Source organism: Micropterus dolomieu, linkage group LG01, assembly GCF_021292245.1.
Source record: "Micropterus dolomieu isolate WLL.071019.BEF.003 ecotype Adirondacks linkage group LG01, ASM2129224v1, whole genome shotgun sequence".
In the NCBI taxonomy this organism is placed as follows: Eukaryota; Metazoa; Chordata; class Actinopteri; order Centrarchiformes; family Centrarchidae; genus Micropterus; species Micropterus dolomieu.
The window spans coordinates 11,501,534-11,519,751 of record NC_060150.1 but is presented as its reverse complement, the minus strand read 5'-3'; the positions used below and the strand labels follow the sequence as shown (position 1 = coordinate 11,519,751).

The following is an 18,218-nucleotide window of genomic DNA, read 5'->3' as shown; positions in this document are numbered from 1 at the left end:
GCAAAGCAATTTTGTGGAGCACCTGAACTTTTAGGGCTCCAGTACAGCTTCTTAGCGGCCAAGAGAAGAAAGAGGAAAAGGATGGATGGAAAGACGACAAATCAGGGACAGCAACAAATGTAATCCTTGTCAGACAATAAAAAAACAGATCAAATTATCAGAGTTGTGGTCTGATTTTCACCTGCTGTCATCTCTCAGCCTCAAACTGAGGAAGAATTATTTTCCTTAGTCAGCCTCTGTTAAATCTAAGAATTATAAAAATAAAATTCATTAAAAAAAAAAACGATTTTTGATTCTGTTCCTTTTCATTTCAACTTCTACTTATACTAATTTACTTAATCATTCTGAGGAAATGAAAATGTTACATACATTTCAAATGCAGCATTACACTCATGTATACTGGTTAGTGACTTCCAATAAGCAACGAACATTATTATTATTATGTATTCAACCTAGTGCAGCAGATACAGGGATTAATCTCTTACTGCAGGTAAACAACATCACTGCCTGATTTTCAGTGTTAGCAACAGGAGGATGGCATCATCAAATGGTTGTATCCTTATAAGACCAATTTATTCCAGGTGTTTATTCATGTTAGACAACACCAAGGTGAATTACATTTACTGTAGGTCTTGGTGGCCTTTATTTAGACTTTGCCTTGACCTTGTCTTGACTACAGCACATGTTCTGGTCCTGAACTCTGACCTAGTCTTGGTCTCTTTGTTCTCATGACAGTAGTCTCAGACAGCTATAGTCCAGACTCCTGACCTCTCCTTTTCTGTCTTCAGGACACGTCAAGACCGCTCATCTCAAAGACAAACAGAGTGTAGAGCTCGCACATCCCAAAACATTTTACAGGTGCTGAATCATTAAACAAGCTGAAGGCAAAATTTAGACAAAAGATCCAAACTGTGCTGATAGCTCCCATAAAAGTTAACAAAGCTAACAGAGATCTTTGCCTGACAATGATCAAAATAAACCCTGATGAGGAGCTCAGTTTTGCCACAAATGCTTACCTTTCACAAAACATCTATGCCTCATCCATGCAGATTATTGTCTAAAAGTCCACCGCACCTTGTTATGCCACTGGAGGTTTATGTTCTTTAATCCAGGGAAGTTTCCCTGACAGTACTATTCTTCTGGGTCACCCCTGTCACCTCACACCAGAGATGGGGACTCGAGCGCGACTTAAGTCGCACACACAGTGACTTCAGACTCGACTTGAGACTCGTCCTCAAAAGACTTCAGACTCGACTCGGACTCGAGAACAATTTGTATTTTTTAGGAAACGTCTGATGAGCTTGCCGTTATTCCCTCCCTCCGTTACCTATAAACTGCCTACGTAACATCTGCTGCGAGCAGCCGCACTGCATTGCACATTACATGGTTGTGCTCTGTAAGTTAAAAACAGGTTACAGCTTTATTGTTGACCATGTAACTTTACAGTTTTATTTAGTTAACTTTACACTGGGTTTGAAACTCAACAGGGTTTGCTGACTTAAAGTAGCTTATCAGCTGTCATTAATTGTAGACGCATTGTACATTAGTCTACATGGTTGTGCTCTTTAAGTTAAAAACAGACAGATCTATTGTTGATTATGCAACGTCACAGTTTTATTGAGTTACAGTATTTAATAAGCTGTCATCAATTGCATTGCACATTACACGGTTGTGCTCTGTAAATGAAAAGCATGTTAACAGTATTCCTTATAGCTATGAAGTTTTATTAGCAACCTGGACTGAACGCAGCAGGTGATACAACATTCATAATAACCACGAGAGACTTGAGACTTGACTTGGACTCTAGCTCAAAGACTTGTGAGCATCTCTGTCTCACACACAGTTACACAGACTAGAAACTACCCAGTACAACCACAGTCTGATCAGCTAGGGTTACCTGGCTCAAGGGCACCTCAGTGTTGGTCACAGGCTAGCGTCTAACCACTGCCTAAACAGGGCAACATACTTTTCTGATTGGTCCGGGAACTTGCTTTGAACTGAGCCTTGTTTGCCACATTGGATCTTAAAGTCAAAGTGGTAAACAAACAGAAAACCTGCAAAACTGTTGTATATCCATTACAACTTAGTCCTCAGACTGGGTTGTTTGCCAGTAAGAAACTTGATCAATCATATTTCTGTTAGGTGAAAGACTTGAACAGACTTCTTCTCCTCTGTCTGTGCGACCTTGGTTAGATGCAGATGTACATGATGGGAACCAGACACACGATGCCTCTCTCTGCCTCACTTGGCTTTCTTTCTCTCATGTGGGCGCCCTCTCCTCTCATACCTCTAATTTGCACTACCTCTCTTTTCTACTACCAATACGCACTCACAAAGGCTTCATTCACAACCTCCCTATCTGCCCCCCCCCCCCCCGTCACTACCTCCATCCTCTTGTCTCACCCAAGGTCTCTGGGAATAATAACAAATAGCAGATTAGCATTCGTCCTCCTCGTGATATGGTGCAACTCAGAACAGACAGGCTGCTGCAAGGCCACTTGCTTAGACCTCACAGAGTTAATTAAGATGAACCAATTATTACTGTGGAACTCTCACACACAAACACCAACGCAAACATTAAATAGCATTCAACATGCACACACTTCGTCTTCTTAGGGTCAACTGATGATCGCTAAAATGTGTTATATGATGAGTTACATCAAAAGTATAATAATGAGCTAAGTTCATGTGTTCCCCAATGTGGTAAAATACATCTTCCATGTGTACCATTCAAAAACAGCTTTAGGAATAGGTAATGTAGTGGTGCCAAAGTGGTGCCTGGAAACAAATCATTTATCTATATAAAGACAGTCACATCACCATATTACATTAGGTAGATCAGTTCATGAGTCATAAGCAACCATCATATCTCCCAATCAGAAGTAAATATTAATACCAAAGTAGCACAAGAGTTTTTACCGCCAGACTACATGCACACGTCCAGTACAGATGACTCCCCACAGCTGTCACGACTGGTCTATGAAGCTTCAACCGTTTTATTAAAACCTCATCCAGGACAGTGAGTGTTATACTTGTTGACTCACTTTGTCCTGGTTTGAAACTTATTGTGCCTTTTAACATGATATCTCCAGAGCCAATTATGTTAAACAGTTGGTGTGGGTTGCTTTGTACCACTTTACGAAACCAAAAAGGTTCAATATAATAATGGACAGAGGTTTAGCTCACAGCTAAAGGTCACTGCTTTGACACAATGTCCAATCCTCTATTTATTTCCTCTGAAAAAGGACCTGAGGAGGATCCTGGTTGGATTCAAAGGCTTGATGTCTCCTGTTTGAACAGTGAGCAGTTCATTACTTGACCTACTTTGGTGGCTTTACCAAGGCACCTGTCCGCCAAGCTCTCCACTGTTGGTACTAGAGGAAAGGTCAGGGGCGAACAGAAGAAACATTACAAGTCATCCTCTGCAGACGAAGATCAGCCACAGTAGATTTCATGGAACACCTATAGATATATTTGACATTAGTGCCGTGAGAAAGGTCAGGGTCACAAATATCAAATTTTACTGCAAACTCACCAGCATCTGTCAGGATATCCTACTCCTGGGAAGTGTTTAAATGACAGATGAACAATTCTGACCGGATGATAATATTAATCTTTCACATGATAATATGTATCACATAATAAGAACTGATCAATACCACGTTGGCTATCTCCAGGAGGCACTAACAATAACTGATCCTACCGAGACGTTTTAATCAGGTTCAACACAAGTGAATGTAAAAGTTTGGCAATTTATTATAACTACAATTATAACTGTGATCAACCTCTCGTCTCAGTGAAACGTTTCAGTTCTCTGTGACGGCATGTGCATTATTTCAGAAGCACCTTGACGGGAATAAACGGAGGCTTTTAAAATTTGATTTATCATTGAACACCTCCCACAGCTTGTTTGACCTCCAGCCTCTTCCTCTCTGCTCTCTCCATCATCCCTTTTTATATCTCACAGATCCTTTCACTTATTAAAGAGAAAAGTAAATCAATAGGATGCCTGTCTGACAACCCGTGTGTGTGTGTGCGAACTGAGCAACAGAAAGAACTGATGGTAGTAGTGAAAGTCAGTCTCTCTCTCTCTCTCACTCATATATACACTCATGAAATCTCAGAGTGCTGTGTGGGAGCGACCAGAGGCCAAAAGAACGTGATGGTTATCAGTCGCTGTAGGAAATTAAAGGGATGGTCCAGCGCTAATATGCAGATATGCAGATTGGTGATAGAGGCCTCTCTCGCTGTCTGTCAAACATGTGCGCCCCCCCCGACATACACACACATCTAGAGGTAGGTACAGCATGTGGCTGTAGTGTGTGTATCAGTGTGTAACAGCGAGGGGATGAGCAGGTTGATTAATCTGTGACATGAATACCAAATCAGGCTAAAAAGTGTGTGAATGCAGACAGCAATGATTGAGGCTCTGATGATGATTGTACGTGAGTGTGTGTACGTGTGTGTGTGTAGTACAAACATCACTTCTTCAGCAGTTGATCAGATCAGGTTTCAGACTGAATAAATTTTCTACTGCACAAAAGGAATTTATCAGACAAACATGAGAGCCCTTCTGAACATTTTCCCATCCCAAGAGATTAATGGGGAAAGCATTTTCGAGTTTCGTTACTCATGGTATAACAGTGTCATGCTACTCCACTAATACTACTAGTAGCACTGCTAATGATACTAATAACCCAAGAATGCTGGTGCCCAGACTGTACTGTAGTATGGTTCATCAGTTGACTAATCCTTAAAGCAAGACTGTAACTCTTGCTGAACCACAGTAGCCAGAAGTTATAATCACAAGATAATGGTAAAGGCTAAAATGTAGTGTACCAGTAGCGCAAGCAGAGAAGACTCATAAAGTCATGTTAGTTATTCAGTAAAATCTATTTTAAGTTCGCTGACCTGATCATGGGTGTGTTTTTATTGCTTGTTTTTTTTTTTTTTACTGTGTTTTAAAAGTTGTCTTCCGTTAAAGTCCTGGTTGATTTGGAGACACCTGTGGTTACTTGTTGTAACAGCAAGTGTGTTTTAATAAAAATGACAGGCTTACAGGACATTAGAGGCAGAAGATCACTTGTACCGTAGCACTAGACATGCTCTTCTGTGTTTGATGACATCTACCTCTACAGAGCTTGAATGCAGACACACTCTCTTAGTGAGCCAAATTAATTTTAGGTAGAGGCAATACCAGATACCATGGACCACAATTTCTGTATTTTTCAAAATAACCTATAGTAGGTGGAAGGAGATTTAGAGAACAGGCCAGGTTTAACAGGGTGAGAAATGATCTCATCTCTCATACCATTAAACTGTTAAATGCTCATAATGAGTCAGCTGATGATGACACATAACCATCTCGAGTTTTTACAGTATGCTCTCACTTTATTTTGGGTTTTTTGTGAGCTTATTTGAACTTTTTCATATTTTTCACTTGACTGAGAGGTCCTTTGGGGGCAATACATTCGAAGTTGTTAAGCGGACTCCACCAGTAGCTTTTACGACTAATAATTAATACTTACAGAAGGATTATAACTTTATGGTGTAACAGATTCCCTTTACAGTATTTGTTATTAAGCTTTGACACTTTCAATCTAGATTGAGACTGCATTTCAAAGGAAATGGGGAGGAACAAGTCTTTAGTAAGAGATAAATCATTAGAGCTACAGACTGATTCCAAACTAATAAACTCACCGTAACACTGATCCTGAGTGTTCCTTGATGTGTTTTTTAGATCTTTTCCCCAGATCTTTACTGCCGTTTTGTGTGTATGTAGCCCAACACAAACACAAAATGCCATGTGCTCCATCGTGTGCACCACTTCTCCTGGCTAAGCCTCATATTACACATACTCTGAGCAGCAGCAACAACAGCACACACATACACACACACACACATCCAGAGCACAAGTGCTGACAAAAAGAAAGAATCTGAGCTGTGAGGTCTGATGAATTGTTGGCACAGAAAATTAATCATTGCTAAATATTTTAGTGGCACACAGCCACCAACAGAAAACGACAAACTGCAAACTTAGTCCCGCACACACATAATGTTAGACTGAATCTTTTTATACACCTCACCACAGAAAAATGTTGCATACTGGCAATACGTTTTAAATATTTTATTGGCTGCTTAGAGGGAAAGACATGTTGATGTTTCAGTGATTTAAATTCAGTCGCTCCTAACCCAGGGTTCAGGACCCCCCCAAAGGACTGTGAGACAATAAGACAGTAAAACTAAATTCTGCTGCAAAAAATTCTGTTTATTTAGACTTTTCTTGTGAAATACTGTTTACTTTCACCTCGAGTAGAAAAGGTTAAGGATAACATTCTTTTAATTAATCAGATAACCTCTAACCTTTTAGTGACATTTGTCCCTTCTGGGTATCCATAGCTCTTAACAACTTCTGATGGAATCTCTACATTCATGCTGTTGCTGTATTCAAATGATTTTTGAAAAGTAGGTGGTTCAAGACCTCTACTGACCATAGAGAACATAAAAAATGACAAGTAATAGGCAAACGGTACCTAACAAAGCCATTTCAAATGTCAAATATAAAGGAAACACATTCACACCTGCACAAAAAGAAAATGAAACCCCTACTTGATACAGTTTTTCTTGACCATGGGAGTCTCCATAGGTTTCTTTAAAACAACTCCGAAAGCTGAAAGCGTAAAGGGGACGTGAGCGGCACATTTAGACAGAGCGAGACAAAGAGAGTGAGCGAACACGAGTGAAAATGATTCAGAGGAGCGGCGATAAGGAGAGTTGAAAAGAAAGCGAGTCCGGGCCACGATGTTGTTATTACAGATTGATATACTCTTCAAGTCCCTTTTATTCAAACAGCTCACCTCTCAAAATCAGATGCTCAGAGCTCTTTTGATGACTACTTTGAGCTCAATGCGTGTTATTACAGGTATTACATGAAATTGCCCATGTTAGGTGAAAGGGATTATGGTGCTTTTGGGTCAATACTTCCTCTGAGCTGTTTGGCTGCTGGAGCTGAGGAGCGATTAGGCCTTTGTCTGTCAATCCGACTTCATAGAAGCGGTTATCACACAAGCAGATACACATAACCACCACCTACCGTCACACACCCTTGTGCAGAAACCGCAGTGATCATGGCCGTAGGTATATTGGGCCCATTCAGTATGCTGAGAGGTGTCAGATCTACACACACGATGTGACAGGTGAACGATGGGAATTTAGTGCCGAGCTGAAATGATGACTGGAAAGGGCAAGATGTCAAAAAGACTGCATAGGTATTAATCAGTTCACTGGTTTATACACAGTAGGTTCTGTTTGTTCCAACCTCTATAATTGGACTTTTCTGAAAAAGTGAAAGTAGCATTATGCATTTACGAGGCCCTTATATTTGTATATGCCTTATAAATTATTTTACTGCACAAAATGTCAGTGCAAAAGGAAATACAGGAAGAAGGAGCGCATGGGATGTTGACTAGTGAATTCATACCCAGGTTGTATTAATGCATTTGTGTACGCTTAATTAATGTAAACAGCTCAGAGAGCACATACCACATGCTGCTGAATGGAGTTTTTGCAGCCAATTAATTGAATGTGCAAGCTGCTCTTTCTTCTTCTTCTTAGCATTTCCGTCTTTATACAAGATCGTTAGGAGATATTGGTTACAGCACTTAAGGCCCTGCACTCCTCAGAGGTGATATATGCTTTTAACCATCCATTCATCCATTTCCTCATTAATTTTGAGATGTTGGTCTTCTCAAAAGCGATCTTGTTCTTTTACAATAATTATATGGAGAGTTTCAGTGTTGCATTTTCTAGCTGACATTTTTATGTCTCTGTGTTGAATTGGCTGTAAAATTCCCTCTATTGTCAGGGCGTTTAATCTCAAAAGGCCCCAGCATATTACAGAATTTGCCTGTGATACTTTTTCTTGTCTTCACATTTATTTGCTATACATTACAAAATGACTAACCTTGGATCTGTTAAATAACCTTACAGGGGTACGCCAGCAATTATGTTTCAGTTGGAGAGACATTAATAGAGGCACAGATACAGTATATTGCATTTTAGTGCATTTAAATGTGTTTATTAAAACACTGGATCCTTTTGTTACAGCCTTTCTGCCAGGTAAACTTCATGTCTTTCCAATATTTTCTCAGATTAGACAAAGCTCCTCCGGGAGATATTATACAACTTCTTTCACAGGCTGAGTAGTTCACTACATGATTGGTAAACTGGTCTCGATGTGTAACATTGGTGGAGTGTTCCTTCACTAAATAAACCAATCATGACTTTAACCTGAAGCACTGGCTTTTTATTGATTGGATTGGGTTTAATATACTAATTAAAATGTACATGTGCTGCTTGATTGCCATTAGTACCTGCAGCAGTTAGTAACAGAACCTTTCTATTAACTCTTAGGCCTATTATCTGTTTGCAGGGACACACCAGCATGCTGCGGACCTGTGTGCACCCGCAGGATGCTCTGATGATAAGTAAAGTGGAAGACCAGTGGGAGAATCCCTTGAACATCACTTCTGTCCTCTCCCGGAACCTTTTATCATTTATTTCTAATCTACATCTGTTAGTGTCATTACAGAGTTATTGCACCATTGTTAAAATCAAATTGAATGCTTTTTAAGACCTCAACAAATATAATTTAAAGACACAAAAAGTGTTCTTGTAATGAACGAGGCAATGCTATAATTGCCAACACTTTGCATATTACTAATAAGGGAACATAGAGACTGTTTACATACAGCATGCATACAACAACTACATGGGGAGAAATGCGTGCCGGTACACAGTGTTGTTCATAAACGTACTCAACCAGCGGCGATCATTGTACATGCTCGTGTTTTTTGTAGAGCCCGACCGAAATGGGATTTTTAAGTCCGATACCGATTTCGACATTTGAGATTTTTAAAATCCAATAGCCGATATATTGGCCGATATTGTTTTTTTCCCCTTGTTTTGAGAAACGCATGACATAAACAAAGATTATTCCTAAAATGTTGTTATGTTGAGACAATACCAAGCTGTAAAATGAAGACACAAAAGGCAAACATGAACAGTCGTATCTATAATGATTCTGGGGTCATATTAAAGAAGAAGAAGAAGATTAGTGTATTAATAAATATTATAATATTAAATAGAAAGTATAATGTTAGTATAATAATATCTTTACATGTTACACTTTATTTGGATAATCTGCCTACAGATAGTTTATTAGTTAAGATTCAGCTGTTTCACAAATAAAACCTTTCTCTGATATTAGCCTATACCACTGTGGTTAAGGTTTGATTTGTGCTAATGTTTTTAAATTTATTATAATTTCACATAATAGTACAGGCTACTATAGCTTACCATTACTAGCCTATAATACTAGCCTATAATATAAATTCCAGTTGGACAAAACAGCAGTTTCATTTTTGTGGGTTGTTTTCAGTCATTAAATTATTGTGCAAGAAAAATGCTCTACATGGTCTCTGATTTGTTTATGCAAATTACTAACTTAAAGTAATAAAAACTGTGCATACAGAACAACGAGTTCAACATTTCTAAAGTTTGCTGTAGTGCCTCAACCTTTTTTTTTAATGTCCCGCCTACCCCTGTCTTGGTCGGTTCACAAAAAGTGACTATGACGAGCAACTAATGCACACGGCTGCATGAAAGGCTCCCGATCTCATGCAGAGATTAGTAGGCAGGAGAAAACGGGTACTGGTGAGTGTCACATAGTGCCCAGAAAACCTGATCTGGAGAGGGCACACCAAAGACTAAAATGTAAAAGTGACAGTACCGGTGAATACCGGCACACTTCAAGCACAAACAGCTTTTGTATTGTGAGAAACAGAAAGTCATTAGCGAGAGCTTAGTAGTGGAGCGTTCAGGCGCAGTTAAACCAACGCAGCAGCTGGTTTATTAATCCAGCGCCAGCTGCATGCGTAAAATACAGTGGCTGTGGATGAGAGGAGGGTGACTGCTGGAAGTCAAGATGTTGTATTTAAGTTTATGTTGTGCTTGCTCAACAGTTGTTTGATAAATGGCTAATTTAATATTTTTTCAATTCTGATCATTTTGGCGCTGATGATTATCCTTTGGCGCTAAAAATTTCTCTATGCAGGAAAAACCCTGAGAGCATCATAACCAACCAAATTACTTTAAGAATGCTGCACTGTAATCCGTATTATATATTTTGTATTATATTTTATTAGCTATATGTGGTATTGTAGTAGTTTCAGCAGTATTTTATTAGTATAGTAGTACATTTCTTATTATTTTTTATTTATTTATAATTTGAAAGTTTCTTTTTTAAACTAATTTGGATGTTTACAAAAGTTCAAAATAAACCAGCAGCAATTTAATGTTTGCATTTTTTCCCCTTACTTTTCCGAAAATTTACTGATAAGGGTTGTGTTTATTATTATTTAAGTCATGTAACTGATGTGAAAAATTAACAACTCACCGTGAACAGTGAGTGTGAACACTACAAGGAGTTAGGGAGCTCCTTACCGTAGCTCCGGCCGAGCCGCTCTGAGGTCCGGTAGACTGCGGTCAGCTGATGTTTTGTTCTGTGGTGCTGCAGTGTTGTTAACAGAGGAGCTGCAGCGCGCAGTCTAGTGGGCAAGTCTGCAACACTCATGACCTGAGGGAAGCATCCAACTCTCTGTTTCTCATTTTTAATAGTCACATCAGCTGTTATAAACGCCGATGCAGATATATCTGTAAGTAGCTTATATCGGCCGATAATATCTGCAAAACGGTAGATCGGTCGGGCTCTAGTATTTGGTGAACTGATAGTGTCCATTTGTGAACGTGAACCCTTGCACTGTTGTGTTAAACTCAATATAAACTACTAAAATAACAGAAAGGAGTTCACATTATGAAGAAAGGTAGCAAGAAATCTGAGCTGAGCTCTTACATAAACGCACCGCTGAAGAGAGAGGTAAACATGCATTATCCATGGAGGAAAACAAATTACGGTGAAAAGAGACACTTTAGAAATCTATTATAATCTGTAGTTATAGATAATTTTTTAATCCATTAAACTTGCATCTTCCCATCTTGCAACCACTACTGCCAACGATGAAATATGACAGCAGCAAGACGTCAACTACTGCAGCTAACGTAACATAAAACTTATATATTAATGGCGGGGCCTCGAATAGTCAAATAGTACGTTAAAATAAATACATGCTAATTAGACATTTTGCGTGACAATTTCCACACCAGCCTTAAACGCACCATTGCCAGTTTAACTACACTAACCTACAGCAAATTTAGAGTGAATTTAAGTCAATTTATGACCTTTATTTCCCTGATTTTAAGACATTTTAAGGAGCCGTGGGAAGGCTTGCTTATATTTATTTTGTGATTCTTATGTGTGCTGTAACACTGCACTTTCCTTTTGGAATAAATAAGTGCTCATATCTATCTATTGAAAGTAATTGTTAATTAAATGTATCACAGAGATAATATAGAGGCTATCAGCTTTATCTCATTTGCTCACAATAATCTTTCACTAAAGGTATCAGGATTAATGTGATAATGACGTATTGCTGATTTACAAATACATATTTCAATAGCTTTTTAGTTTTCCTTTTGGATTGATTCTACTAATGTACTTTTTGCGAGTCCCTCTTGTATTAATCCAGCACGAGCTGGAGGAGAGTGATGTTATTAGGAGGCCTAGTCAGGCTCACAGTAGGGGCTGAGCTGACTGGATATGGTGATTTCCACTTTACTTTTGTGTGGGTTAATGAAAAAAAAAAACCCTGAAAAACCCTGAGCCTAATGGGATTTGGTGATAAGAAATTACCAGCGCCGGGTCCGTCTCTTTTGTCTCTAGCTGGGAGTTCAATGGCTGAGCCAATCAGAGAGCTCAGGGCCTCGGTTACCGTAGAGACGAGCGAACACAGGCCACGGCGTCGCCATGGTAAACAGGGGCGCTGTTTGTCAAAGTTCTTTTGACACAGACACACACACACACCACACACAAACACCACACACACACAGTACTGCACATAAACACACACACACACACACACACAGTACTGCACATGCACAAGTGCAGCCTGTGTCCTTTTCCTTAGAAAACAATTGCAATTCAAACTGAATAGTTTCATTCAGAGACTAATGCGAGTAGATAACGAGGAAAAAACTGTAGGCCGTGACAGGAGGGAATTCCCCACAACGCTCCAGGGCGACAGAGATGGAAATGATACACTGTGCAGAGTGTATAAACTTCATCGTTCATTAGTACAAATCAAGAGATGAGCGTGCACCAAGCTCAGTTCATTTTTGCATATTTTTTCACATGTGAAACATATGTAAAACACGCTTTATCACATTTGGGTGTTATATTAGCATTTTTAGTAAATGGAAGTGACAAAACAGTTAATCAGCATTTCAATCAAAGCACACCTGTAACTCAGTATACAGGTATTTATGTAGCATTTATATTTTACACTGTTCCTGAAAAATAATCCCTGTGCTCCAAACCTCCAGTCCTACAGAAGATTTCATCGCTGTAAGAGATTAGGCTCTGATTTCTGTTGTGGTTGCTGCCTGTTTTTCTTTTTAACTCGGAGGCCACAGAGCTGAGCTGAATAACACAATGACAACAATACGAGAGAGCATTCCAGGAGCAAATGAGCGAGTGAGCAAAGAGATAGGAAGAGAGAGAGAGAGAGAGAGAGAGAGAGAGAGTGAGAGAGAGAAAATGCTTCTTGACTTGCTTGCTCCTGCAGTGCGTTAGCTCCATGGCGGAGTGGAAAACAAGGAAATTACAGAGCACTGCTACAAAGACAGTGGCCTTGTCATCTCAACCTGCCAGTAAGGATTTCCTAAATTACCAGTAGTGCACAGGGGGGACTGCCCTAAAGCTTATCTGGCACTCCAGCAAAGAGACAGAGATGGTGCTCTCTCCTTGAAGGTTAGACCGCAACATGACAATTGGACATCTGGAGCATTGCACTACAGTTTTGCGATACTGTATCACTGTCCATCTTACAGAGCAAGACTGCAACCAAACATACAACAACCTTTCATGCATTTTAAACACCTATAATGAGAATTTCAATTATTGTATTCAAGTATTGCATTTAAAAAAAAATAAAAAATAAAAAACATATTTCAAGTATTTTGTTTACTTGCACTTGCTCTATGACCGTTTTTATATGTATCCCACAACAACATAATACACAAAGTGGACACAGGCACAGATTTTAAAAGATTATGCCTAAAAGTGTCAATTCAAAATGAAACCAGCCCAACAGGTTTTTACTTTCATCAAAACGCCACCAGTTTTAATGAGAATTGTACTCGTTTGACTCTGTGTTTTTAGATTTGTGTTGCCTTTTTTTTTTATCTCAACATTTTATTACTTTATTTATTCTGTGAAATTAATAATTAAAGCTGATGTATTTAGTTTTTAATCTTTATTTTACCCAGACCAAACTGGTAGAAGTTGAATCTGCAGTAAGTGTTCTCAATGCAGCTGTTGGCAAATTAAAATATCAGAAGATAAAATGACTCAATCAAGATAAGAGCCAAACAACTTGATGGAGGTGTCCCTATATGTTATTATAGCTACATTTGAGCGTGATCCTTGTTCCTCCTTTCTTAATGTAAAATTCATGATGAGCAGTCAGATATTTTTATGTATGTCCCTTTTTCCTTCTGCCACGCTGTCCTGCGCTGTGTTGTGTGGTGCTATACTGACCCTCTCTGGGGGTCACATGGTAGGAAATAAAATAAAAGATGTGGATGAGATCAGAAAGGTTTCTAGCATACTCCAAGAAACACTATTTTGGGAGGTTTTAGCATGAAAACTGGCAAAGTGACAGATACTTACTTAGCTATAAAAAGTGATATTGACTTCGGTCATATGAGCTCTGAGAACAGGGATGACCCACAGCAAAGGAAAAACTAAATAATGGATCATGCTCAACTTTTTCAATCACAAAATGAGTGTCTACCATATTAGTGAATAATGACTCTAATTTCCTGTGTCATTATGCTATGGCCTGCTGCAACAGCAAACAACGGAGGACAGTGAAATGGACAAAAGCTTGAATTTATATCACTGAACAATAACTAGCTATTAAAAACTGAACATTGTTACTGCTGCAGCATCACAGAGTGAACACTGGTAATTTCTCATTGTAGGAAAAATGACGAGACATGAATGGGCCTTGTAAATGTAATAATCACACACACACACACACACACACACACACACACACACACACACCCCTACAGTAATGACATTTAAATGGCTCATTTGAAGATAAAAGGCCTGCTGACATCAAATGGATCCTTGTTATCATAATAGCAAACAACTAACAAGAAATGAAGCGGCATAAAAAGACATGCCGCATATTAGTCTCCACGAACACAATAACTAAGCAAACAAATATTGTTAACAAACAGCGATCTAAACTGTCTTTTCACATGAACACATTATGCGAGTGTTTGCCAATTTACGCTTCACCAATAGCTGAAGGAAATTAGCGTGCATTACAACCAGCTCTGCAGAGATTTTCAATTAATTTCCTTAAACAAGCGTAACAAAACACGGTCTTGGTATTATGCAGGCTGAATTTTTGTCAGCAAACAAAATCCAGATTTGAAAAGGAGATTTATGGAGCTTCATATTTTGTTTAGAGAGTGATTCAAATTAACCCAAACATCATGAATGGCACTTTTCAGCTGTGTGATTAATACTTATGAGGCCTTTCATTCACATTCTTTTTTTACCCAACACTTTTCATCCATGGATCCTTAAGTTTAGGGGGGGGGGGGGGGTTGACAATATGGAGGAAGACGACATTAAATCACACGTAGCTACAAAAATGTCAAGGATGATACACAATAAAATAAAAATAGTAAAAACATAATAATAAAAAACTGCACACCAATGAAACCTAGGATTATACTTTCTCCCATTTGGTAATTTTGTGGTTACTTTTTATTTTACATCTACAAAAGGTAATTTATTAAAATTATAGGCACCACAGAACTTAAAGGAACAAATATCCATGTTGATATAACATAAAGCTCAACCTGGCCAAACTAGCTCTAGTCTGGTGGGCACAAGGCTGTAGCTGAGATACTCAGGGCTGTTATAAATCAAAAGGTAGCCACCACAGCTATTGGAAATGCCAACATTTGTTCTTGGGACAACACAACCCTGACTGACTTTGGCTTTTGTTACAGATTTATTTCCTGCTGCTTTCTGACCAACTACCCCACCCCCAACTTTGCACTTGTGTTCACGAGAGTTAGAGCTAATGTAATGTAATCGCTTGCCTCTCAACCAATGACAGCTAGTATATATAGATGATGAATGGATGGTAATATACCACTCTACACTGACTGTTTTCATTTATATGTATTCATTCATTTCTCTCGAAGTGTGGCAAGATATGCACATAAGGAGCCAAAAATAAGCAGAGGTAACACTACTGTACACCTGCCCAATACAAAAACAAGAACATCAACTTAACCTTCAGCGAGTTCGAGTTGCTCTGCAACAAACATTATTATATTTTAAACTCTAAATAGACCAAAGCATATTTTCTAAAAGAATTGATTTCTCATGTTTAAACCACTATAGATACACCAGCTGTAAAGGACTTGCTGATCGAGAAGGCATTATTTAGATAAATCTACCACATAATTCGAACTCTAAAATGTTAAGTTAATTTTTGTGACAACAGCAATTCGAAACACACAAATGAACACTTTTACGTTTGGCTTTCCTCTCCCATCTCCACTGGTTGAAGCAGAACATATGCTGTTAACTTTTAACTTGTTTACTCCAAGTTCACACAGGTCAGCTCCCAAATCATCCTCGATAAAATGCCCCCGGACAATTTAGAGTGGTCTTGGTTAAACGCTGCCTCTAAACTGGGACAGTGCTTGGGCAGCCATTACGTTTCTCAAGTCCACGAGAACACAGACCCGAGGATAGGATGACAAAGAGGAAACTTGTAATTTTGTATCTTGTAATTTGGCACATAAATATTTCATTCATCAGGACCTAATACACTGCCCTACATTAGATTTTGTTGACATCAAAAGTCTCCTCACACACACAACAGAAACTTTTCCTTTTCCTTTCATCTTCCTCATCAATCTCGCCATCCTCCCTTTTTTTTAACCCATGATCATCTCCTTCTCGTCTTCCACCTCCTTTTTTCCTCTCCTTCCTTCTTCCTCCGTCTCCTCCCCTCTCGGAGGGTCTAGCTGTAATAGGCAAGTCATTTCCCCCTATTACAAGACAGCGCATTAGTCTCTGCCTGCACTATTTACACAAGTTAGCAGTCCAACCAAGCCATTTACAGAGGATCATTATAGCATGTGGTGTCCCAATACGCTTGGGAATCCTGAGATGAAATGACTTGAATGCATTATCCTGCGCGCGTGTGTGTGTGTGTGTGTGTGTGTGTGTGTGTGTGTGTGTGTGTGTGTGTGTGTGTGAGTGAGAGAGATCAAGGCAAAATCTCACAATAGATCCTTTTAAAAGCCCAGCTCAGGATATATGATACTATTAAGATTTTTTTGAGTACCAATTACACCACCACTACCTTAAGTGGCATTCCAGCCATTCAATTTTGATACATTATGAAGATGGCTTCATATATTATACCGGGATCTTCTTTAAGATGTTCGGCAGCTGACGGCGAGACCTCAAAGTGCTGCAGGCAATTTGACAAAATTATCAATCCTTCTGCATTTGGCTGCTGCCCCTTTTTCCGGGAGTGATACCGTCTTAAATGAGTGCATTCCTCTTTCCACCTGACACAATCTTAACACCATTTACAGGTAACAATGTAATATCCAGGTATCTAATATCATATGGGATGACATCTGCCTAACTTGGTGTCCCGAGGATGTTAAGTATAGTGGTCTGGTATATAGCGAGCCTAAGCTGTCAGCATATGTGACACAGCGTATGCTTCGACCTCCAAAGGAAAAGAAAGCATCTTTAACAGAAGACAAATCTGTCAAATTAGAGTAACATTGTTCACACATCATGCAGCCTTTTCAAGACAACCAGGCAAACCAACACTCACTCTGCGGCTTGCCGTCACCTGTCAGTCACTGTCACTTCAGCCGTGATGTTAAAAACGCATAATGGTTTTCAATACAGGAAGGGAAAAATCTACTTCCAGCTGAATAGTTGCTCAACCCAGCTTTCTTTTGTCATCTGACAGAAATCCTGACTTTTGTAAGCACTGTAGGACAAGAAAACTGTGAGTTGTTCCATTTACTAGCCTTTTCCAGAGCTGGAAAAAGCTAGTGAGTGGACCTAAACTGCCATTTCCATGGTCAAGAATGAACTTTCATGCTCAGCTTCCTTTTTTATTTTTACCATCTGGCTTCTATTTCAGTAGTTTTTATTGTTTGTATCTTGTGGCAGCATTGTGTGACTGTCTGGACAACTCTGTTTCCTACAAATCCAGGTGCCATTGTAACGGTCCCCTGAGGTTGTACTGCACGGTCCTGACTTGAACTGGCGACATCGGGTACGGCAGGCGGACACGCTGACAAGGAGGTTAATTCCCATTGGCAATAGAGTCGATCGCCAGTGCATCTCTTCAGGTGTCGGGGAGTGAGATTTACTCACTTCACAGCCTCGCTGGCTTCTGTTACACAACCCCCCCAAACCTCATTACTATCAGGGTCACGGCACCAATGTAACCAGCTCTGAGTTGTACTGCACGGTCCTGACTCAAACCAGCGCCCTGGGGTAGAGGAGGTGGACACACTGACGAGGAGGCCCATTGGCACTAGCATCGATCGCCAGTGCATCTCTTGAGGTGTCGGGAAGTGAAGTTTACTCACTGCACAGTCACATTTTTAATTAAACAACGCAAATATGTTGACTATGAATACAATTTTTTAGGACATAGGGTTGGTCTGGACAGGTGGAAAAATAGTGCTTGCTACCAGGCTGAGTAAAGCTAAAAATGGACTTTCAATGGTTTTTCTTTTTGCGAGTGACACACTGCCCGAGAAGACAACTTAAGGGGTAAAGAAAGTTCAGTTATCATAAGCATTTCTAAAAGAAAGTCAGTTGTTTGCAGGTATTCAGATTGGAAATGCCACTACTTTTAAAAAAAAAGGGTCTGCGTTGGTGTTGGAGGGTCGCTTCAAATAGATCACGAAAAGAGATACAGGAAGGTTTTACATGAAATATCCATGAGGTGGACAACTAG

General features: G+C 39.4%; 1 long non-coding RNA gene across 1 annotated transcript in view; it reads right to left on the bottom strand.

Annotated features, from left to right (window-relative positions):
- Positions 1–18,218, bottom strand: part of LOC123975685 — a 70,218-nt gene that overhangs the window by 27,146 nt on the left and 24,854 nt on the right. The gene's annotated exons all lie outside the window — the stretch shown is intronic.